Below are 25,639 nucleotides of genomic sequence, written 5' to 3'. Positions count from 1 at the left end.
AAAGACAAAAACCACATGATTATCTCAATAGATGCAGAAAAGGCCTTTGACAAAATTCAACAACCCTTCATGCTAAAAACTCTCAATAAATTAGGTATTGATGGGACGTATCTCAAAATAATAAGAGCTATCTATGACAAACCCACAGCCAATATCATACTGAATGGGTAAAAACTGGAAGCATTCCCTTTGAAAACTGGCAAAAGACAGGGATGCCCTCTCTCACCACTCCTATTCAACATAGTGTTGGAAGTTCTGGCCAGGGCAATTAGGCAGGAGAAGGAAATAAAGGGTATTCAATTAGGAAAAGAATAAATCAAATTGTCCCTGTTTGCAGATGACATGATTGTATGTCGAGAAAATCCCATTGTCTCAGCCTAAAATCTCCTTAAGCTGATAAGCAACTTCAGCAAAGTCTCAGAATACAAAATCAAAGTACAAAAATCACAAGCATTCTTATACACCAATAACAGACAAACAGAGAGCCAAATCATGAGTGAACACCCATTCACAATTGCTTCAAAGAGAATAAAATACCTAGGAATCCAACTTACAAGGGACATGAAGGACCTCTTCAAGGAGAACTACAAACCACTGCTCAATGAAATAAAAGAGGATACAAACAAATGGAAGAACATTCCATGCTCATGGGTAGGAAGAATCAATATTGTGAAAATGGCCATACTGCCCAAGGTAATTTATAGATTCAATGCCATCCCCATCAAGCTACCAATGACTTTCTTCACAGAATTGGAAAAAACTACTTTAAAGTTCATATGGAACCAAAAAAGAGCCTGCATCGCCAAGTCAATCCTAAGCCAAAAGAACAAAGCTGGAGGCATCATGCTACCTGACTTTCAAATATACTACAAGGCTACAGCAAACAAAACAGCATGGTACTGGTACCAAAACAGAGATATAGATCAATGGAACAGAACAGAGCCCTCAGAAATAACGCCGCATATCTACAACTATCTGATCTTTGACAAACCTGAGAAAAAAAAGCAATGTGGAAAGGATTCCCTATTTAATAAATGGTGCTGAGAAAACTGGCTAGCTGTATGTAGAAAGCTGAAACTGGATCCCTTTCTTACACCTTATACAAAAATTAATTAAAGATGGATTAAAGACTTAAACATTAGACCTAAACCATAAAAATCCTAGAAGAAAACCTAGGCATTACCATTCAGGACATACACATGGGCAAGGACTTCATGTCTAAAACACCAAAAGCAATGGCAACAAAAGCCAAAATTGACAAATGGGATCTAATTAAACTAAAGAGCTTCTGCACAGCAAAAGAAACTACCATCAGAGTGAACAGGCAACCTACAAAATGGGAGAAAATTTTCGCAACCTACTCATCTGACAAAGGGCTAAAATCCAGAATCTACAATGAACTCAAACAAATTTACAAGAAAAAAACAAACAACCCCATCAAAAAGTGGGCAAAGGACATGAACAGACACTTCTCAAAAGAAGACATTTATGCAGCCAATAAACACATGAAAAAATGCTCACCATCACTGGCCATCAGAGAAATGCAAATCAAAACCACAATGAGACACCATCTCACACCAGTTAGAATGGCAATCATTAAAAAGTCAGGAAACAACAGGTGCTGGAGAGGATGTGGAGAAATAGGAACACTTTTACACTGTTGGTGGGACTGTAAACTAGTTCAACCATTGTGGAAGTCAGTGTGGCGATTCCTCAGGGATCTAGAACTAAAAATACCATTTGACCCAGCCATCCCATTACTGGGTATATACCCAAAGGACTATAAATCATGCTGCTATAAAGACACATGCACACGTATGTTTATTATGGCACTATTCACAATAGCAAAGACTTGGAACCAACCCAAATGTCCAACAATGATAGGCTGGATTAAGAAAATGTGGCACATATACACCATGTAATACTATACAGCCATAAAAAATGATGAGTTCATGTCCTTTGTAGGGACATGGATGAAACTGGAAATCATCATTCTCAGTAAACTATCGCAAGAACAAAAAACCAAACACCGCATATTCTCACTCATAGGTGGGAATTGAACAATGAGAACACATGGACACAGGAAGGGGAACATCACACTCTGGGACTGTTGTGGAGTGGGGGGAAGGGGGAGGGATAGCTTTAGGAGATATACCTAATGCTAAATGACAAGTTAATGGGTGCAGCACACCCGCATGGCACATGTATACATATGTAACTAACCTGCACATTGTGCACATGTACCCTAAAACTTAAAGTGTAATAATAATAAAATAAAATAAAATAAAATAAAATAAAAATTTGCTTAGTTTTGTGTCATCTATTAAACTATAAGCTCCACGTGGACAGAGATTTTTAAACTACTTTGTTCACTGCAGAATCCCACAGTAGCTGAGATATATAGTAGATGCTAAATAAATATACTTTATAGAAATGGATGCTAAGGAATCAGTAGATATTTTTAAAGGAATGAATGCTAAATAATCTGACAGTTTGTTGGAAATGCTTATTACGCTCCTATCCACTTTCTACTCTTCCTTTCACAGATTTGTTAGTTTACTGTCTTTAATGTCATATACTTTTCATCTTGCTCCTCTCTAAAACTTTGCTCTCTTGCAAATTTAGCCTTGTATTTCCAAGTAATTAGTAAGTATCTCTACCTGCTTATAGTGGCTTTATCTCAAACTTTGTGTTTACAACTTAATTATTTTTCATGTTAAATATCAGGAAGCTATGGCACCTATTCTATGTTAATGTCATCACCATTATCAAATTTTTAAATATTATTCTCCCTTATCTTGTAGAATTATTTATATAACTTTTCTTCCACATCACACTGAAAGTTTCATAAAGGTAATGTATATATAATTCCTTTGGGCATTCTTCAAAATTCTGAGCATTTTGACTTACAAGGAGAAGACACTCAATAAATATTTATGGAGTACAAATATTATAGATAAATTATGGATACCTACTAGATATGGATGGTATAATATTTGGTTTTGCATATATATCATTACCTAAACTACAGTAATGAACTACTTTATTGTAAAGAGAACCAATGAATATTTAAATATACAAAGATTGGAATATACAAATATACAAAGATTGGAAGGTAAAAATCTCAAACTCCTGGCTTAGTAAAGTCATGGTAACCTCTCCATTCTACCTCCTTATAATTTTATACTACTTTGAAGTCTAGCCAAAAATGCTAATATGGTCTCTTATATGAGCAATTAAAACAACTGTTTTTGCTCAGACTAGATGCAGGCCTGGAACTAAAACTGGCAGAGCAGTCCGTTGCAAACCTTTCTTCCCTCAGATCACAGTAATATTCAGCAAAACTATTGCAATTCCAGTGGCAGAAATGAGCAGTGCAGAAAGATGATTCAGTCAATAAGAAACCAACTCAACAAAAGCAAGAAAAAAAAAAAGTTTGATAGAACAGAGCATCCAGTCAGCAAGAAGCCAACTCAAAACAGTGTAGCTTAGAAGAGAAATGTTTTTCTGCCAATACCTGGACTAGAGTTGCCCTTAACCCATATCCCAGGTGACCTTATGGAGGTACAGATCTCAAAGCAGCAATACCTCTGAACCTGACTATGTTCTCCAGACTCTCATTAAAATGAGAAAATATGCCAGAAAATATTCTCGTATGGGCACCAACTTATCTGCCTTTTTCAGAATAATAAGAGGTCCACTAAATTGCACTATGACTTAATCAGTATATTTAAACCCAATCAATACATAGCTACCTACATCCTCTTTAGAAGTAAAATGAGAATAGAGTGAAGGGAACAGTGAGCTTCGATCAGTATGCATTATCAAAGAGAGGGTTTTGCCTTAATTTTACATATTTTATTACTTTTATAGATGTGTTATTTTATTACTCATTATGAACCCAAGAAATAGCTGTTATTATAACTGTGCTTAATAGTAATTTTTTTCCAAAATCAGACATCTGCTAAGTGCCATAGCCAGTGCTCCAATTCACATCTGATGGACTTCACAGTTTTTGCTCTTTTGAATATGTTGGAAGGAGTATTTGAATAGCATAGTAAATCGTTTATTCAGCCAATGCATATTTTACTCAGTGTATTACAATTGGTATGTCACATATATCTATATAAAAATTTGTTCTTGACCTCTGAGAGGTTGTAATGTATTGAAGAAGATACACAATTCTTTCTTTTAATGACTGCTTTCCTCTAACAAATTTGAATATTTGAAAACAATTTGTTCTCCTAAGTAGCTTATTATTTCTTTCCCCAATCTACAAATTTGATTATCCTATGGCTTTAGTTGGCAAGTTCTATATTTTACAGATGGCATAGCTGCTTTCAAATTATCAGAAATTCTTATTTGAGTAGTCCAAATGAATGAGATACTATTTCAATGTGCAGACTTGTATTTGGAGCTTAGGAGAAAATGTATGAGTAAATTTGTGTAAATGTCTGTCACTAAGTAATTTAATATAGTCTCATACATTCAATGTTAAGCTATATAATGAAGACTTCCAAGTCTTATTAATAACGCTTCTCATCACCTAGATTCTAATCATAATTCTAGTTACACAAATTGGTGTAGATATCTTAAGGTACTCAGTTTCATTAAGTGTTAATTTAATTGATTTTTTTTTCCTTCCAACTACACTTTATCTGACTTTTCTATTTCTGCCATACTTCTCCCAGATATCTAAGATCAAAATATGTGGAAGTCGAAATCAACATTCTTTTTTAAATTTTATTTTACATATAATCTGTCAACTCAAATAATTTTTAGGGTTTTTTTCAAAGTATTGCACACCTTTTTTTTTCCTTTCTTATTTCTATTACCTGCTTGGTCTGGTTTTCTAATGACTACATTCAAAATGATAATACATGAAAGTGTATGATATCAGTAGATAGATTAGAGGTACAAAATAAGAGAGAAATATGATACCATTAAACTATCACACCTTCTCCTAACTCGGACTCACTTGCTCCATTCTCATGACATCCCCTCATAATCCACCTTTTCAGTAGCCAACAGATTAACCTTTCTAATGTAACATCACATTATACCAATTTTTTGCCTACTCAAAAAGTTAAAATTCCTCAGTAAATCACTGAAGTTCCTTTTTCCTCTTCCTTTCTGTTTTAGAAACACACTCTCGTGTCATCCTTCTATGTATAAACTACCCTACAACTAAATGAATGACTTCCATTGCTCTGGACATCTCTTGAGCTTTACCAGCTCTAACTAATGCCATTGTATCCACTTATAATATTCTCTGTGATCCTCAAAATCTCATTTATCTTTTGAAGTGCAATCCAGTTTGTATGCTACATAAATATATGACCTCTCTTTTCCTGGAACTTCAGAGAACTTAATGATAATAGTGCTCCTATACAATAACATGCGCTCCTTTGAATTATAGTAATTTCTGAACACATATTTTCCATTATTTTATTATAGGGTCCTTACAAAGTGTTTAATACAATTTTATATCCTCCACAGTGCCTAATAGAAAAACAATTGCATCAAGTAGGGAGAATAATATTTAATAAATGTATGGCTAAGGGCATATTATATATGATTATGAAGATTAAAGCATGTAGCTCATTGTTGAGAAATGAACCTCAGTTCTGCATATGTTCACTGTTCAGCATGAAATTATGTTAAGCAATGATTCCTGCAAAATGATCACTAATGAGGTTCAGCCAGCAGTAACGTTTGACATGCAAATTTTAATAACATCATAGGCATATGCATAAAAAAGAAGATTCCAATAACTTCACAATTAAAACTTGTCATTCAGAGTGGGAGAGTAAGCTATGATGTTACAATCTCTAAAAACAAATAAACAATACAGAAAATATCATATATTCATAAAAGCAGGATGTGGTGGACAAGAAGAAACACTACTTAGCAGTATCCTGGGCTGATAGGAACCTTGGTGCCAATCATCCAGTGCAATTAGAGGGAGACTAATTCTCCAATGCCTTGGGTAAGAGCTGGTAACCCAAATTAGATGATGCATAAAAAAAGGAAAATATATTTTGTATCAGTAGATGATACCAGTCCAATTCTGAAAACTAAGTCTCTCTCCCTAATAAATCTGTGCATCATTGATAGATAATTGGAGATTTAAAAAATACATAATCTGTATTAATAAAACATCAGATAATTACTGAAACAGACAATGACATAAACACTAATGAGTGGATATCAAAAATCAATAAACCAAGAACAGGAGGATGACCTATCATTAATAAGCATGCATTCAATACTCAAAACTATATTGCAACATGCAACATTTTGGTGCCAAACAGGAAATAAGTACCTGGCAATATTTAATATAATTGTTCAGAAGTTGTATTAGTTTTTGTTAGTTTGTTCCTCTTTTTTTTTTTTTTTTTTTTTTTGGTTTGGCTTTTACTTTAAAATCCTCATATATTGTGACACAGCAAAATGTTTAGCAAGACTTTTGCCTTGACAGGGAATGGTGGACATAATAAAAATAATTCTACAGTTTCAGGTAACAGGAGTATAACTAAGGACCTCCTTAGCCTGTCACTACTGATGCACAGGAACTATCAGAAAACCTGACAACAGGTTCAACCAATATGGCTCTGGTGCCTGAGCACACCATTCAGGGGCCTGGAGACTGACCTGCCATACCCACCACAATATGGATCCATGTGCGTCATCAGTGAGTTTGAGGATAGGCCCATCCCACCTGGTGCTGCGCCTGCCAGTGCCCATGTGCCAATGGGGGGCCTGGGGATCACCTAGCTCTGTCCACGTCACCAGTGACTGTGCACATTTCCAGGAAGTCTGAAGAGGGGCCCATCCAATCTGCCAGTGCTCCCACACATCATCTGGGGGTCTGGGGGCTAATTCATCCTGCCCAACCCTGCCAGCATCAATGCATTTCCCTCTGGAGCCTGAGGACAGATCTCTTGAGCATGCGGCCACCATCACTGCTGGCACTCACCAGTACATATCATTTGGGGTCCTGGAGACTGGCCCACCCAGTTTGCCATTGCTATGATTGGCACTAGTGCATACCACCAGGAGGATAAAGCTTTGGCCTATTGACACAATTATCATTGACAATGCCACACATATCACCCAAGGTCTTATAGAACTGTCCATCCACCTCTCCCATTGCTACTACTGCCATTACCTGAGCAAGCTACATAAAAGCCCAAGGATCAGCCTGCCCTGACTTGCTACCACTGGTGCCTACATACACCATCTGGTGGCCCAAGGAGCAGCAAATTTGGTCCACTGCTGCAACTACTGAAGCATGAGCACCAACCTGCATGGTGATGCCACTTCTAGCAAAGCTTCACCATAGACTTCACTAACAACAGCAGTCTAAGCCACTGAGGAACTTGAAGGCACCACTGACACTGATTACAGCTGAAGAAATCATACATGAATACACTACTGCACTCAACCAGAATCAAAGCCAAAGTGCCCTACTCAACCAATACTATGGATATATCTATAGGAAAAAGTATTTCCTTATGAAAACCAAGGAATAAAATTGGAAGAAATTATCAGAGGCACAGATATCAATACAAGGACACAATAAATATAAAGAAGCGAGGAAACATGACATTTCCAAAGCAACACAATAATTTTCTAGCAACAGATTCCAGTGGAAGAAAAACAAATAAAATGCCTGAAAAAATTAAAATAATAATATTAAAGAAGCTCAGTAAGATAAAAACAGATTAGCAATACAAACAAATCATAAATTCAGTTAATGACCTCAATGACTGTTCAACAAAGAGATAGTTATCATAAAAAAAGAACCAGCCACAAATCCTGAGACTAAAGAATTTGATAAATGAAATAAAAAAGATAATCAAGATTTTCAACAATATACTAGAGTAACTTTATTCTTAATATGGAAAAGCTAAAAGCCTTTCCTTTAACAACTGGAAAAATACAAACAAGCCTACTTTCACCACTCTTTTTCTATATAGTTGTAGAATTCTTAACCTGAATAATCAGGCAAGAGAAAATAATGAAATCCTTCCAAATTGGAAAAAAATAGGTCATATTGTCTCCCTTTGCAGACAACATGATCTTATATCAAGAAAAATGTGGAGACTACACCAAGAAACTCAGAACTGATACACAAATTAAGTAATTTTGCAAAATAAAAAAAAATCAACATACAAAATTGGTAGTTTTTATACACATCAGGAACAAAGTAGCTGAAAAAGAAATAAAGGAAGTAATCCCATTTAAAATAGCTACAAAAAATGAAATAGCTAGGAATAAATTTAACCAAGGAGGTGAAAGACCTCTGCAAGGAAAACCAGAAAAAAACTTATAAAATAAATTGAAGTGGTGGGCACTAACAAATGGAAAGATATTCCATGTTTATAGATCAGAAGTATTAATATTCTTAAAATGACCATACTACCCAAAGCACTCTACAGATTCAATGCAATCCTTATTAACATAGCAATGACATTCTTTATAAACATAGAAAAAAAATCCTAAAACTTAAATAGAACAATTAGTGACCCCAAACAACCAAAGCACTGCTGAACAGAAGGAGCAAAGCCACAGGCATATTACCTGATTTTTTTTTTTTTTTTTTTGAGACAGAGTCTCGCTCTGTCACCCAGGCTGGAGTGCAGTGGCGTGATCTCGGCTCACTGCAAGCTCTGCCTCCTGGGTTCACGCCATTCTCCTGCCTCAGCTTCCTGAGTAGCTGGGACTACAGGCGCCTGCCACCACACCCAGCTAATTTTTTTGTATTTTTTTAGTAGAGACGGGGTTTCACTGTGTTAGCAAGGATGGCCTCGATCTCCTGACTTCGTGATCCGCCCGCCTCAGCCTCCCAAAGTGCTGGGATTACAGGCATGAGCCACCGTGCCCAGCCTACCTGATTTTTAAATATACTGCAAAGCTATTATAACCAAACTGCATGGTATTGGTATAAAAACAAACACATCAACCAATGGAACTGAATAGAGAACTCAGAAATCATATCATATTTTACAGCCAACTAGTTTTTGACAAAGGCATTAAGAACATACATTGGAGGGTGAGCATGGTGGCTCACATCTGTAATCCCAGCACTTTGGGAGGCTGAGGCAGGTGGATCACCTGAGGTCAGGAGTTCGAGACCAGCCTGACCAACATGGTGAAACCCTGTCTCTACTAAAAAATACAAAAATTAGCTGGGCATGGTGGTGGGTGCCTATACTCCCAGCTACTCGGGAGGCTGAGGCAGAAGAATTTCTTGAACCCAGGAGGCGGAGGTTGTAGTGAGCTGAGATTGTGCCACTGCACTCCAGCCTGGACAAGAGAGCAAGGCTCTGTATCAAAAATGAAAAACAAAACAAAACAAAACAAACAAACAAACAAAAACATACATTGGGGAATGGACACCCTCTTCAATAAATGGTGCTTGGAAAACTGGATATCTGCATGCAAAAAAATGAAACCAGACTCTAGTCTCTCACCATGGATAAAAGTCAACACAATGGATTAAAGACTTAAATGTGAGACCCAAAACTATAAAACTAATAGAAGGAAATAAAGGTGAAATGCTTCAGAACATTGGTCTAGATGAAGATTTTATGACTAAGACTTCAAAAGTATAGACAGCACAAACAAAAATAAACAAATATGACCACAATAGACTAACAGCTTCTGCATGTCTAAGGAAACAGTCAACAGAGTTGAAGAGATACTCTGTATAACATAAGAAAATATTTTCAAACTATTCATCTGACAAGGAACAATAATCAGAATATACCTAGAACTCAAACAGCTCAACAGCAAAAAACAAATAATGCAATTAGGGCAAAGGATCTAAATAGACATTTATCAAAAGAAGACATACAGGTGGTCAACAGGTATATGAAAAAAATGCCCAACATCACTAATCATCAGGGAAATACAAAACAAAGCTACAAGGAAATCTCATCTTAATCTAGTTGGAATGGTTATTATCAAAAAGACAAAAAATAATAAATGATGGCCAGGATGCAGGCAAAAGGAAACTGTTATACACTGTTGGTGGGAATATAAAGTAGTAAAGCCATTAGGGAAAACAGCATGGAGATTTTTCAGAAAACCTTTTTTTTTTTTTTTCCAGAGTCTCACTCTGTTGCCCAGGCTGGAGTGCAGGGCACGATCTCGGCTCACTGCAACTTCCGCCTACCGGGTTCAAGCAATTCTCCTGCCTCAGCCTCCCAAGCAGCTGGCATTACAGGTGCCCACCACCACACCCAGCTAATTTTTGTATTTTTAGTAGAGATGAGGTTTCACTACCTCAGGTGATCCACCCGCCTCGCCCTCCCAAAGTGCTTGTATTACAGGCGTGAGCCACTGCACCCGGCAGATTTTTCAAAAAACTTAAAACATAACTACCACACGATCCAGCAATACCATTACTAGGTATTTATCCACAGGAAAGGCAACGAGTATATCAAAGAAATACATGCACTCCCATATTTTTGCAGTGCTATTAATAGCCAAGATATGGAATCAACCTGAGTATCCACCAGCAGATTAACAGATAAAGAAAATTTGGTGTATATATACCCAATGGAATACTGTTCAGCCATAGAAAATAATGAAATCCTGTCATTTCTAGTAACATGGATGAAAGTGGAGGTCATTATGTTAAGCAAAATAAGCTAGGCACAAAAACACAAATATAACATGCTCTCATTCATATGTGGGGCTAAAAATATTAATTTCATGAGGTAGAGAGTACAGCAATAGGTATCATAGGTTGGAAAGTGTGGAGTGGGGGAATGAAGAGAGTTTGGGTAATGGGCACAAACAAACAGATGACAAAGTAAATTCTAGTGTTTGATAGCACAGTGTGACTACTATAGTTAGCAAAAATATACTGTAAACTTCCAAATAGCTAGAAGATTTTAAATATTCCCAACACACAGAAATGGTAAATGTTTGAGGTGATGGATATTCTAAATATCCTGATTTAATTATTACACATGCATCATGTATCAAAATATTACATGTACACCATAAATATGTACAATATGTACAATTATTATGTATCGACAAAAACTTGTTTTTAAAAAAAGTATAACTTAGAGCTCTTTGACATAGTACTGTGTTAAACCCCGCATCAGAAGATTATTTGCATTAACCCTCTGTGCCTGTTTTATCTTCTGTAAAAAATAAAATTAGTAAAATCTGGCTTGCCTCATAAAAATATATGAAGGGCTTCGATTTGGACTGAATAAGCAAGCTTGTTGATAGTAATCTGGAACACACAAAGGAGGGAGAAAAGATGTTTTTGTATCTTCTGTGGATGCAGGTAGCTTGAGAGCTTGAGGTCTGGATGAAATAAAAGTTAAGGAGTCACAAGGTTAATTCATTGGTTGGTGAAAAGTATCCATTACTGATTCCTGTCCCATGCCTAGTTTTTTCTTCTCAAAACTAAAAAGTGTTTCTAAATGGTACTTAGGACCAGTCTGTGCTACCATACAAACTATTGCTTCATTTGACAGAAACTTAAAAGCAAGGAGGGGTTTCAGGAAACTTTGCAATGAAAAAAGAAAAGATTTCCAGTATGTGCACATGGAGATTTTTGGCAGATAAAAAGTGGAAATCAGCTAACCTAAACTGGGGTATGTTTTGTGATTGGTTTGGGGAACTTAATTGATTTTTTCGAGTTAGTCCTGAGTTGAAAGCTGTGGCAGAAATTAGGGAAGCTGGCAGTCATTGACTGAGTCCTGACTGTCCTGAAGGCATATTGATTGACTACCTTTGCTGGTTGCTGCAGAGTTTACAGGTGAAAGTTCTATTGTCATATATGATCTGGCCATTGTCTGTATATTCATCCACTCAATACCCCCTTTTTGGTCACTCTCTAACTTGAGAGAGATTGATGAATTCAGGGAAGGCTGCATGCCTAGATTTTCATCATACATGGATTGTTCAGTCATCTCTCTAGTCAACTGTATTGCAAGACTTTCTTGACCTTTTTGTTGTTATATCATCCTTGTGATCATCTAATGAGAGTAGTTGTGCAGAAGCATTTAAAACTGAATAGTGGTCTCTAGTAATTCTGAGCAAAGTAGAGAAATTTTCCTATTTAGGATATCACAATCACAAAGCTCTCCTTATTCTGCTACGAGCAAGAAAGTAGCAAGATTCAGGGTACTCCAGTGATTAACAGTAATGGGAGAGAGAGAATAATATAATCTCAACGGATTAATAAACTGGCTGAAAAAGTTTGTGTTTCAATCAGTAGTAATGTCAATACTGCATGTAGGGCCATAAGGTCAAACAGGGAACTTAGACATAGTTTAGCAGAAACATTGTTATTCAGTGTCAGCTATTACCCTAAGACAAAAGGTATAAGCCTTTCCCACAGGTCAAGGGTGAGGATATAATAAGTGATAGGTTTTTAATGGTCCCCATAAAGTTTAGTTAAAATTCCACGGTTTGTCCAGGTCACTCATGCGTAGTTAGTGATACCAAGGAAGGAGGTTGTTGAAGAGTCTTTTTCAGGTTTCAGAAGGCTTGTTCATGTTTGGGCCCCCACAGAACTCGGTTTCTTATTGAGGACTTTGTCAACTTATAAAGAGCTATGATAATCTCAGAATAATTTGCTCCCATTGTCTGCAATATTCAGTTAAACCTAGAAATACTCCCAATTTTCATTTTGTAATGAATCTAGGATAAGCCTACATAGTCTTTAGTTTGTCATCAGAGAGTGGCTTTCCCTCCTTAGGTAGGTTATTTCCTAATGCAGAGTATTTCAGCAAAATTGTAATGTATATTTTGAAACTTTATGTCACTTTCTGCCATTGCTAAGAGCAAGCATAGATGTTTTTAAAGATTTTCTTATTCTCTAAATAAAGTAGGAAATCTTCTACATATTGTATCAAAACTGAATCACAGCAGAAATCTATCTTTTAAATCTTGAATGAGGGTGTGAGAAAAATAGGAGAGAACTTCAGTGACTCCCTGGGGAATGACTGCTAGGTATCTTCCCCAGGTATAGGCATAAAGGTATTAACATCTGATCTAGAGGCACACGGAAAAAGGCAGGGTAAAGAAACATTACAATGAAGCAGGTAGCTTTATGTGAAATTTATGACAGGGTGGTATTTGGGTTAGGTACTGCTTAGAAGAATAACAGTTTTGCAGATGGACCTGAAGACTTGAATAAATAAATGTCTTCATCTATTTGGTTTCTTTATTAGAAGAATTAATTCTGTAGCTTTTTGGTCTGCAGGGCCACCTGTCTACCTTGGGTCATTGCTTTAAAGTCGTTTCAAAATGTTCTGCCAGGTGTTGCAGTTCAGGTAAATGGACTATTTTCCACTCTACTCAGTCTTTTAGAATTAGATAATCAATTTCCCATTTAACTTCAAGGACAAAATTATGTGAAAAGGCTGCTGTCATATCAGTACCTTCTTTAATTATTGAATGTCGTTGGGAGGTATCTTCTAGTCTATCCTAAAAAAGAAATAGCTTCATATTTTTTTCCTGTTTTCATGACTCATTTATGGTCCAATTAATTAGTAATGGAAGGTTTCAAGTATGGCTTTTGAAAGACTGACCGGGCATGGTGGCAGACGCCTATAATCTCAGCTACTCCGGAGGCTGAGGCAAGAGAATCACTTGAACCCAGGGAGCGGAGGTTGCAGTGAGCCGAGATTGTGCCACTGCACTGCAGCCTGGGCGACAGAGTGAGACTCTGTCTCAATATAGATAAATAAATAAAAGGAAAGACTTTGACCAATTGGGGGGCCTTTTTTCATGGAGAAAAAAAGTTCCTATAGGTCCCTTCAGGGACCACGGTCAGTTTAACTGGCTTTTGTTATCTAGAATCTTGCATCCGACGTTCTGATCAACATGTGCACAAGAAAGGTAGGTTGTGTAACCCTAGATTATATGCATCAAAATAATTATAGGTTCTTCCATAAATAATTGTTGGTCTTATCTCGGTTTATGGAAATTCTTATCATCTCCCTTAATACATCTTGGGTCTAAGGTTTAAATTCTACAGTTGGCTGCACACCTGGCTGATGGAAAAAATGGGCCTTCAGAGCCACTGGCATTTTGGGTCAGAAGAGAGTCATTGGCAAAAAAAAAAAAAAAAAAAAAAGAGAGAGAGAGATCTAGAGAAGACAAAAAAGAGGGAGGAGGTGATGGAAGGAGAGGGATTGAAAAGATAAGGGGAAGGCAGAATAATTGGATGTAGGGAAGGAAACTCGAAGAAAATGACAGAAAGCATTCAGTAAAAAAAAAAAAAAAAGTCTACTGTTTATGAAATTTTCATTATCTTCGAGTAAAGAATCATTTAGTGAAGCAACTTTTGATTCAGAATTTTGTTTGTTGGAATGTGTTTCCCCGAAGCTTATGGGTTAGAAATTTAATTCCCAATGCAACAGGGTTGGTATGTGGGACCTAATAGGAGATGATTGGCTCATGAGGGTAGAGTCCTTCTGTATGAATGATTAAGGTTGTTATCATAGGGATAGGTTCATTATCACAAGAGTGAGTTCTTACAAATTGAGTCCAGCACCTGGTGCCTCTCTGTGTTTCACATGCTCACTTCTACTTTTTCCACTTCAGCCATGGTATGACATTTGTCAGATGTTGACACCATGTTCTTGGACTTCCAGCCTCATGAAATATAAAAATTTCCCTTCTTTATAAAAATTACCCTGTCTGTGGTACTTTGTTATGCAGCAGAACTAAGGCAGGGGCTTATGCCCTTCAGTCAAAAAAATGCTGTCCATTGGGGCTGAAGTAATCCCCTTTCTTTGCTAAGGTATGTCTCAAATGAATAATTGTTTTTATGCCAATGTTCCCCAGAGTGATCACTGAGGATCAAAACCATCTTTGGTGGAGTTATGCCATTTAAAGAAATACATGTAAGGACTAGGTTTATAGGAATATATATTAAAAAATCAGAATATCTTTTTTCCTGGAGGAAGAGAGGATTTAAACTTCATGGCCTGATGAGACCTGGAAACAGTTAATAGGAATGTGACATTTTGGTTTTTGTGTTTTCTTCACTCAATCTGATGATCAGCTGCCTCCAAAAGTACAGCGTACAATCTTTCCTCTCCTAGCAGGTAGAAATCTTTCCTCTCCTGGCAGGTAGAAAACCAGAGAGAATGCTCTCTCTGGATCAAAGCCAACTTCTTCCAACAACAAGAAAATCAAGATTATAGGAAAATTTTATCTTGTTTTACTAGTGATCCACAGCAAAATTTGTCCAAATGAAAACCCCAAACTCACCAGTCTGTGAAGCCAGCCTATGCAATAGGTTATAGTCTCTATGCTGGTTATCTACTCTGGGATTTTTCTTCTTATGTCAAACAACACTTTTAGATGGTACAACACAAAAGAAAGCATGAGAACAAAACTGGATGACAAAGAATGATCTCATTCCAGCAAGGATGTCAAAACAAAAATGAAAACTGATGGCAAAACTGAGGTACTAAAACTGAGACTAAGTAGTAAGGAACTCAATGCAAAGAAAGGAGTTTAGACTCAATGCTGACTTACTAAATTGACATGGACTTAACAAGCCATGAGTAGGAAGACACAAGAGGACTTTGTGGGTACCAGATGTGGTCAAAGGCTGGGTTCTATAGTGACAGCAGTGCGATTATATGTTGGTGGAATTTCCAAGAAAACTGTGGAAATGAACAAAGGCACAAAGCACAAAGGAACAAATTAGAACAGAAACTATTCAGAGCTTGTTATAGCAGAGTCAGACACCATTACCTGCTTTTGGAAGAGACTATAATGCAAGCAGGGGAGGTGGGAAAACTCAGGTATTCTCTGATTGGTGGGTGAAGTGTAGGCATAGGGAAGATGAAGCCTGGCTACCAAGAAGTAGGAACATTTTATCGATTGGTTTGGGAAGTATCTTAGTCTGTTCACACTACTGTAAAAAATACTGCAGACTATTTTATAAATAACAGAAATGTATTGCTCACAATTCTGGAGGCTGAAAAATCCAAGACCAAGGCACCAGCAGACTTGATATACGGTGAGGGCTCTCTATTTCAAAAATGGCTACTTCTGTGTTCTCACTTGGTGGAGGGGTGGATGGGACTAGGGCCCTCCCTTTAACCACTTTTATAAGGGCACTAATTCCATTCATGAAGTAGGAGTCCTCATGATTTAATCACTTTTCAAGAGGCTCCATGCCTTACTACTATTATATTGGATACTAGGTTTCAACATATGGATTTTAGAGGGATACAAACATTCTGACCATAGCTAGGAGCATATTTGACTTTATCCAGTTGACCTTGAATTAAAAGCAAGGGTTGAAATTAGGGAAGATGCCAGTCATTGATCAAGCCCTGAACCCTTTTGGGCTGATCTCTATAGAGATTGTAGTTTAAATTCCTGGACTGGTTACTGCAGAAGTCATGGATCAGAGTACCATTGTTATATATGATCTGGCCATTGTCCATTTGTATATTCTGTCTCTCACTCAGTTATAACAACTGCAAAACATCTCTTATGACTTAAAAATCTTTAACATGTGTTTTTTTTTTAAATACATACATATTTCTGTGGAAGTCATACTTTTGCCTTTTTTGGTAATTCTCTTCTAGAAGATCACTTTCCTAAAGGTGTCTTCCATGACTCCCCAGTATAAATCATACTCTGCATATATACTCTGTGTTTCTGCTCCAAGGCTTCAAAATCTGTCATAGTTTCTTTTGCCTGGAGTGTAAAGTTGAAATACATTTTCATGTTATACAAAATCTTCTGAGATTAAACAATGTTCTCTCTCTATATATAATTATATATATATAATTTAACCCTGTTTGCACGCTCTAGGCTTAAGCCAAAGTAAATTATTTGCCAACAATCTTGGAGTGTTTGCTATCTCCAAAATTGGGTTCAAATATTCCTTTTATGTAGAATGTACTCCTCCCTCTACACAGGCATCAGATTCCTCTTTACAGTTTTAAGAATCAAATGTTCTGACCTCTACTCCCTGCTAGAATTAACTACAGTCCAATTTATATATTTGCTTAACATGTGAATACATCTAACAAGACAACCAATAGTTCAGAGCAGGTTTTCTTTTCCATACTTGCCCTTGGGATCTACACAAAGGGCCAGATTCTGAGTCTCAGTAACTCCCAGTGTCAGGCATATGGTAGAAATTTAGTAATTGATTGCTAAAGGAATAAATGGAGGGAGAAATGCTTAGCAGTATTTTGTGTCATGGTGTAAATTGAATTAATTAACTGGACAGCTAAACACTGCCTAAAAATAGCTGCACTTAAAATTTTTTTAAAAAATTATTAGAAGAAAGGAGTTGGAGAACCAGAAGAAATGAATAATAAAGACCAGAAGGTAGGGGAGAAGTTTTAGAAAGGAAGTGAAATATTAAGAAAACAAAAAAATAAAATAAAAAAGAAAACAAAAAAGCAAAACAAAATAAACAAAAAATCTTGTTATGCTATGCCACATTCTTAATATTCTAATCTTCTTATAGACTGAAAAAGGCACCTGGCTGTCTTCCTGTCATGCTGATGTGGGGACATTTCCTTTTCTGTAATTGTATATCCACCAAAATTATCTTTCACCTGTGAGCCAAAAGGAATTTCAGCAGCAGTCTTTTTGTATTCTGTCTATGAGAATACTATCATTACTCAGTTCCATTGTGTTTCTGAAGTACCCTGCCAAATGCCTCATCTCAAATATTACATTCATTATACCTAAATTTCACCTTTTTCTATAATTGAATGAGCTATTTATTTGCTTCTAATTTGTTGAAGAGCACTTCTCCATTATGTTAGTTGCTGTTTTCTACGAGAAAGACAGTTCAGCAGTAAACCAAGTAGCCATTGCATTATGCCTTTGCATATAGCCTTTAATTCTGTGAATGGGTTTCAATCGTATTAAATAAAAGTACTGTGTAAATCAACATATATTATTGATAATAGGGTTGAGTAGACAGGCTAGGCAAGGTTTGGAGCTAAAGCAAACATCTAATTTCTAGCATTTAACCAAATACTAATGTTTAAACTGAAACTGACCAAGAAGAAAAACTGCGGCTATAAGTTCTTTTACATAATTAGCAAAGTATTCCATGAAGTAGTACATATTATTCTAGTTCTCTTTGTTTTTGTATCAGTCCTCCTTGTTTAAAAATTTTATGATAAATAATAAGAAAAATATTATTCTCTACTTAATTTTGCCAACTATTCTTTTCCACTTCAAGTAACCAACCTGAATTGTTGATGTTAACAAAACGAATGTGGCCAGGCATGGTGGCTTATGCCTGTAATCATCCCAGCACTTTGAGAGTCGGAGGCGAACAGATCACTTTGAGCTTGGGAGTTCATGACCAGCCTAGATAACACGGTGAAACACTGTCTCTACAAAAAAATCACAAGTATAGTCTCAGCTGCTCAGGAGGCTGAGGCAGGAGAATCACTTGAGCCCAGAAAGTGGAGGTTGCAATGAGCCAAGATTGTGCCACTCCACTCCAGCCTCGGTAAAAGAGCAGGAGTCTGTCTCAAAAATAAATAAATAAATAAATAATAAAAAGAAAAAAAGAATTTTTTTTTTTTTTTTTTTTTTTTTTAGAGACAGTCTTCCTCTGTCACCAGGCTGGAATGCAGTGGCATGATCTTGGCTCACTGTAACCTCCGCATGCCAGGTTCAATCCATTCTCCTGGCTCAGCCTCCCAAGTAGCTGGGATTACAGGCACCCACCAACATGCCCAGCTAATTTTTGTATTTTTAGTAGAGACGGGGTTTCACCATGTTGGCCGGGATGGTCTCAATCTCCTGACCTTGTGATCCGCCCACCTCGGCCTCCCAAAGTGCTGGGATTACGGGCATGAGCCACTGCGCCCGGCCAAAAAAAATAATTTTTTGTCACAAATAGAAAAAATAAAATAAATGTGTCAGATTCCCAGAAAAAAAGGTTTAAAATTAATTATAATATATAAATATGTAGACCAAGCCACCAGTTAGAGGTAAAACAGAATAATAATTTATTAAGCAATGACTTAGCAAGCCTCTTCATTACCTGAGTGAGTATACTTGCCTTGTTTATAAGTAACAGAAGCCAACTTAAAACCCTAAAAAGAAAGAAAGAATACTGTATTGTAATGATGTAGACATAACTCTCGAAATTTAGGGTCAAAAATTAAGTGAAAAGCCAATGGTGTCCTTGGTAATATATTCTGTGTCTCTTCTCTGCCACTATCTACTCATCTCTGGGTTTCTATTATATCCTTACAGATAGATTTTCTCTATTCATAGTATGTACAGCTAAACATGGCTGGTAAGCTCTGATGGTGCATGCCCTGGGCTCAGAAACATGAGATACCTGATTATTTCTCAGGCCCTCTTCTAACAGAAGAAATTTTAATTTGAGAAGGATGAGCGAGGTCCTGCCAATTGTAACTGTGGATTTTGGTCATCCTGAAAAAATAAGGCTGCTGTGACCTGCACCTGTTAAATTGAAGGTGTGGTTAGAGAGTCTAGTTAGAAGGATACTAGAGACATAACAGACACTCCAAATGTATACATTATGTTAGCCCTTCCTTGTGTAATTTCTGCACCTGTTCTTTCTGTATCATAATACAAAAACCTGCCTAAAGATCATCATGTATTATTTTACTTTAAGTGATTTAATACTCCTGTGATGTTTGATATCAACTGACATGTTTCATTCTTTCATTCCAATATTTCTATTCAATTAAATTAAAATGCTCTGCTAAGTATTATACGGAATCCAAATTTTGATAAGATCCCATTGCTTCTCCTAAGTAGCTGTGATGTACCAGGAAGATTAAGAAATATACACAGATAAAATTCATTTAAGAGGAATCAAAGTGTGTTAAATGTCACAGAAATGGAAAATGTACATTTCAACTTGGAGGACAAAAGATGTCTTTCAATTTTCACCATTCTTTATTCCTCAGCCACATTTTTAGTGCTCCTTACTCTTTTTCTCTTTTTTAATCTTCCCCTTCTTCAAATTATACATTCGTGTATGGAATAATGGAATTATTTCTCGGGGTGTTAGGTTAAAATTTCACATATATATATGTTTATTATTTTTCAGATCATCACACTGGATGGTTTATCCATCACAGATGCCTCTCTGAGGAATTCTCTTGTACATCTAATCTGGGCATTAACATCTTGGAGGACCCGAAGTGTCACATCTGTTAACTCAAAGAGCCTTCCAGAGTGGCCATAATATTCCCTTATTTTGCATTTTTTAAATAGCAGACAAAGAGTACAGTTTTGGAAAATGAGCACAGAGTGGGAACAAGAACCAAATCTCAATCTCACCTGGCTCTCCCTGGGCTCAGAAAAGAAGGGAGAACAAAGAAAAACTATAAGGACGTTGAAATGTTCTGTTTACTAAAAACATTTTTCCAGTGGGTACCTGAATAACCTGAGAGTCTATTTAATTTGAATGAAATTTAATTTAGATATGCATTTCTGTTTGATGCGTACATGAAAAGGGAACATTTAGTGAATAGACTCTGGATGTGGGGCCTCTGATGCACAACTGTGCCTACCCAGATATTCTCCTCTTATTTTTCACTTAATACATATCTGATGGATCCATTCCTGTTTAATCATAGGACTTCATAGGGCGACAAGCAAAACAATAAATTTTTTAAAGAGCTCATGAGAACAATGGTCATGAGGATGTGATAACAATGCACTGAGACCTCCAAATGTATTATTTCACTTGGAAACATCTTTGCACAACATTTGGTGTAGATTGGGTTTAGTTGTTCCATCACTTCCAAATGCACACATGTACCTACCTTTTCTCATTTATCTTTCCATACCTCTGGGTGACCACTGCCTCCTAAAAAATCCTCATCCAATTTTAAATACCCTACTCTACAATTAAGAAGGATAAAAATAAGATCAAAACAGGATTTCTTTATCAACCTAAAGGCTTAGTGGAAGAGACACAAAAACATTTAATAAAATGTAATCAGAGGTAGAGAGGGACACTGGAATTTATAGGATCTTTGGAAGTGAATCAAAGTAGGCTTCAACTACCATATATTTTATGGTGTGTGTCCAATATGCAGAAACTTTGCAGACCATAGAAACTATCAATTGTATTGAGCTTCACAAGAGAAAGAGGGCAGAAGCAGGATTTTAGTAAATGTGACATACAGAATTGGTGTAGGCCTTTTTGTAAAATCAATAATCTTATCTTAGAAGATAGAAGAGCACTGCCTAAAAGCTAAATGAGTATGGAAATCAACAGAGAGATCTGTTTTGTTTTAAGATAGGAGTGATTTACTTGTTTATATATGCTGGAAAGAATTGTTAGTAGGGAGGGGAATTTAAAGAAATAGGAGAGGGAGAGGGCCATCTAGGAGAATAGCATCTCCTTAGAGACAGTTGAAGATAAAATCATTGACCATCTAGAGATTTGCTTTGAGGCATATTTTCCTTTGAATGGAAGAGTGTGAAGATTAAAAAGTGTAATATTAGGAAGGAGAAACTACAAAAATCTCTGTCTAGTATTTTGTGGAAAAGGAAGAAAGTTAAAGATGGAGGCAGGATATTGAAGACAGTATGATTATCATGAAAACAGTCCTATAGTAGATTATGTAGAAATAAAAATTTAAATAATAAGCGGGATGGATATCAAATGAGAAAAAGGAAAAATGGCATTACAAGGAGAAAGAAAAGTTAAATTATAAAGGCATGAACAATTATGATTGTGCAAGGGACTTCAGCAACCCCATGTATGTGTTAGTAGAGAAGAGGAAAGTAGGACATGAGTGTAGAGCAAGAAAAAGACATTTTGGGGTTAAGAGTCCTTTAAAAACCCTCTAATTCACACTCTGAAGAAACTGCCTCCTTCACCTATCGATAAGCTTCACTCTAATGATATGTTCTCTGCTCAGTCTTTTGTTAGTCCCCATTTAAAGGCTGCATCTAAATTGAGACTCAGCTGTACAGTTTCTGGTGATGAAAGGCTCCTATGAGAAGTTGTCTGATGCTTCTTTTAAGCCCAGTTGGGCCCTCTCACTGTTAAAGCTTCCAGATGGCAGTGGAGCATTCTAACATCTGAGTTTGTGAACTTCTGCTCTTCCCATATGGGCGTTGTGTAGATCTGACATGAGCACAGGTAGAAAGGGCTTTATGAAGGCATTGGCACTCTCTTTTACCTCCCACTTCTGCTGTTTCTGAGGCTTTGTTTAAGCATTCGCTTTCAAAAGATTGTACAATAAGAAATGCAAGTCCCAGGTACTGCTTCTGTCAAAGTGCCAGTGTGAGGTCAGGGTGTTAAAGGACCCACTGCCCCTTCTTAACTGCATTTTCTCATGGCTTTTTACTTTAATACGATAGAAAAAGCATATACAAGCCCTCCATGCTCCAGGTTTACCATAACGTATTTCTTAAGTAGCAAATCCTTTCAAAAGTATTACAATAAAAAACGTTTTCAATGTGAAATAATGGCACACACACCTTTTACTGAATTTTTCTCTTTCATACTACCAAAATGACTTCATGTAGAGGCAGCTGTGCCCTATTCAAGTGAAAGATTTCTGGTAAAGTCTGTATGTTATAACCTCAATTACAAAATCCATTCCACTCTCAATATTTTGGTCTTCGAATTTGGTTGCTTAACACGCAAATTTACTTGCATTTGCTGTCCATGAAATGGCATTTCATTGCAACACAGCTTGGAACCTATATTTTGATGCTGTAACTAGCACTGTGTCTTGCCATCTGCTAGCCAATAAAGTAGTTACTTATCACTTTATGTATGACACCTACTCAGAAAGAGATATTTAAGGAAAAGCTCTTGTAAGTATAGTATTTTCTCATCTAATTTGTCCAAACGTATAATATATTCAGATATATCTTTTCTTCTATTGGTAAAAGGGAGATCTTACAAATAAATTGAAAACCCATAACCCCAATATCCACTTGAAAGTGATGAGTATGATTTGCATTTTGCACTTTAGGAATCAGAAATTTGCAATGTTACATTCAAGTCTATACAGAGAACTGTAAAAGGATTTATTAAATGAAAGGATTTAGCTGCAAAGAGATATGGGAACAATCAGTAGAGGAGATCTGTGCTGAGAACGAGGACAGATAGAGAGTTCTATCTTAGACCCCAGGAGCGAAACTCTGGATGTTGAATCAATCACTTTATCAATATGTAAGTAAATAGGCTGGGCGCGGTGGCTCACACCTGTAATCTCAGCACTTTGGGAGGCTGAGACAGGCAGATCACCTGAAGTCAGGAGTTCAAGACCAGCCTGGCCAATATGGCGAAACTCTGTCTCCACTAAAAAAATACAAAAGTTAGCCAGGCATGGTGGTGGGCACCAGCTACTTGAGAGGCTGAGGCAGGGAGAATTGCTTGAACCCGGGAGGTGGAAGTTTCAGTGAGCCGAGATCGCGCCAGATCCAGCCTGGGTGACAGAGCAAGACACCATCTCAAAAAAAAAAAAAAAGTAAGCAAATAAATAAATATATAACCGTAGCATTTTTGCCGCCATATTAACTAGTTTTTATGGGCATGGTATCTAAGCGGCTCACAGATACCAGAAGCAAATTCAAGATCGGAATCTGTACTACTTGATAGGTTTGTTGATGTACTTAGACCAAATTATTCAAAATTCTTTATGTACTCTAAACAAATTACACAGATTCAACAATTATTTGGATTTTTCTTCATCTAACCTTGCTTATTCCCTCATTTGGAAGTATATAAAACAAATCCCAGAAATCATGTCATTTTATTCTACTTCAGTGTGCCTTTCTAAATAATATACATCTTTCTATTATAATCATTATAGCACCTGACTAAATTAATGATAAATCTGTGGCCAGTTCATATTCAAATTTTCTATTTCTCTTAAGAACAACTTTTTAAAGTTATTTATTCAAGACAAGACACACCTGAAGACCACATATCCCATTTTGTTATTACATATCTTACGTTTTTAAAATTACAGGTGTTTCTCCTTCCTTTTTGTTTTGTCTAGCATTAATTCTTTACGGAAGCAGAATGAGTTACTTTCTGGAATGATGTACATTCTGTATGTGTCCATTTGTTTCTTTGAAATGTTATTAACTTGCTTTTTGACCCCCTACATTTCCCATAAATTTAACCAAGCTATAATAAGGTAAAAGGATTTTGACAAAAATGCCTATAAGGGCATTCCAACTGCTTTACATTACATAATATTAAGAGAAAGACGATGGGTGGTTGTACAAGTTTTAGGTATACAAAGATTTTGGTGGGTGTAGGTGATGACAGCCAGTCCCTTCCACTGTAAAGTCTCTTATTATTCTTTACCCTTACAGTGTCATCTATTGATGATTATTATGTGAAAAAGTTAAAGGTTATAAAATAATGGTTTGTTAGCTAGAATCTTGCTGTAAAGAAGGAGCTTCCTTTAACATTTATGGCTGAGTAAACCTAAAATATAATTTGTATAAGATATTCAGGATGAATAATTAATAATTTCTTCTAAATATCCAAATACCAGAATATTCTTCAAAAATCAAAATACCAGAAAAAGCTATTATCACCCCACTTAGTTCCAACAGAATCTAAAGAGTTTGGTTTGAGACTTTGTTGTTGTTGTTGCTGGCTTTCTCTTTTGATCTGAATAGTATTTTGAACAATTAATTTATTTTCAGTATTCTGAAATATATTCTCCATTATTTTTGATATTCTCACTTTTGGCCATTAAAAGCTACTTCTTTTTGACATGGTGCATTGGGTTTCTTTTGTTTGCTTTTGTATTTTTAATAGCTTTCTTGCTTTCTGTCACACGTAGAAAGCTGCTCTTGTATTATTATACATATTTCCTGTCTCAGACCTGAAGCTAGCCATTCATTCAAGGAATTCTACTTCTTTTTAGTGGGGAATTGCAGTTAGAGGACATAATCTGAATGTTAGGTGTACATTACTGTTAAATACATCCAATAGAAAATGGACCGTAAATATTATCATGGTTTAATACTTATAATCATCTGTTCAACAACAAATATAAGCAAGTTCTTCCCTAACAGTCTCAATTTTTTTTTTTTTGAGATGGAGTCTTGCTCTGTTGCCCAGGATGGAGTGCAGTGCCATGATCTCTGCTCACTGCAACCTCTGTCTCCCGGGTTCATGCCATTCTCCTGCCTCAGCCTCCTGAGTAGCTGGGACTACAGGCGCCCACCACCACGCCCGGCTAAATTTTTGTATTTTTAGTAGAGACAGAGTTTCACAGTGTTAGCTAGGATGGTCTCGATCTCCTGACCTCGTGATCCATCCACCTCGGCCTCCCAAAGTGCTGGGATTACAGGTGTGAGCCACCACGCCCGGCCCTAACAGTCTCAAATTTTAAGTCATCTATGTTCTTAAGCTAAAACAGAAAATTTTATCCTAACAAAGTATTTGTTTGCTCTAAAGAGTTTTTATTCACCACTATAACATATCTCACAAAATAAAAATCCAAATGTCTTTATCATGTTGTATTTGCTTTATCTTGAGTTATTGTTACAGTTATTGCCAGTGCAAAATTATAACTAATATGCAACTGGTCAAAACAACAGAATGATAAACTTTGAAAATAATTGTGCAAAAAAGTTATTGTAAATGCACATCTTTAAGATGTAG

This window comes from Pan paniscus, chromosome 2 (assembly GCF_029289425.2).
Source record: "Pan paniscus chromosome 2, NHGRI_mPanPan1-v2.0_pri, whole genome shotgun sequence".
In the NCBI taxonomy this organism is placed as follows: Eukaryota; Metazoa; Chordata; class Mammalia; order Primates; family Hominidae; genus Pan; species Pan paniscus.
This window is presented reverse-complemented; position numbering follows the sequence as displayed.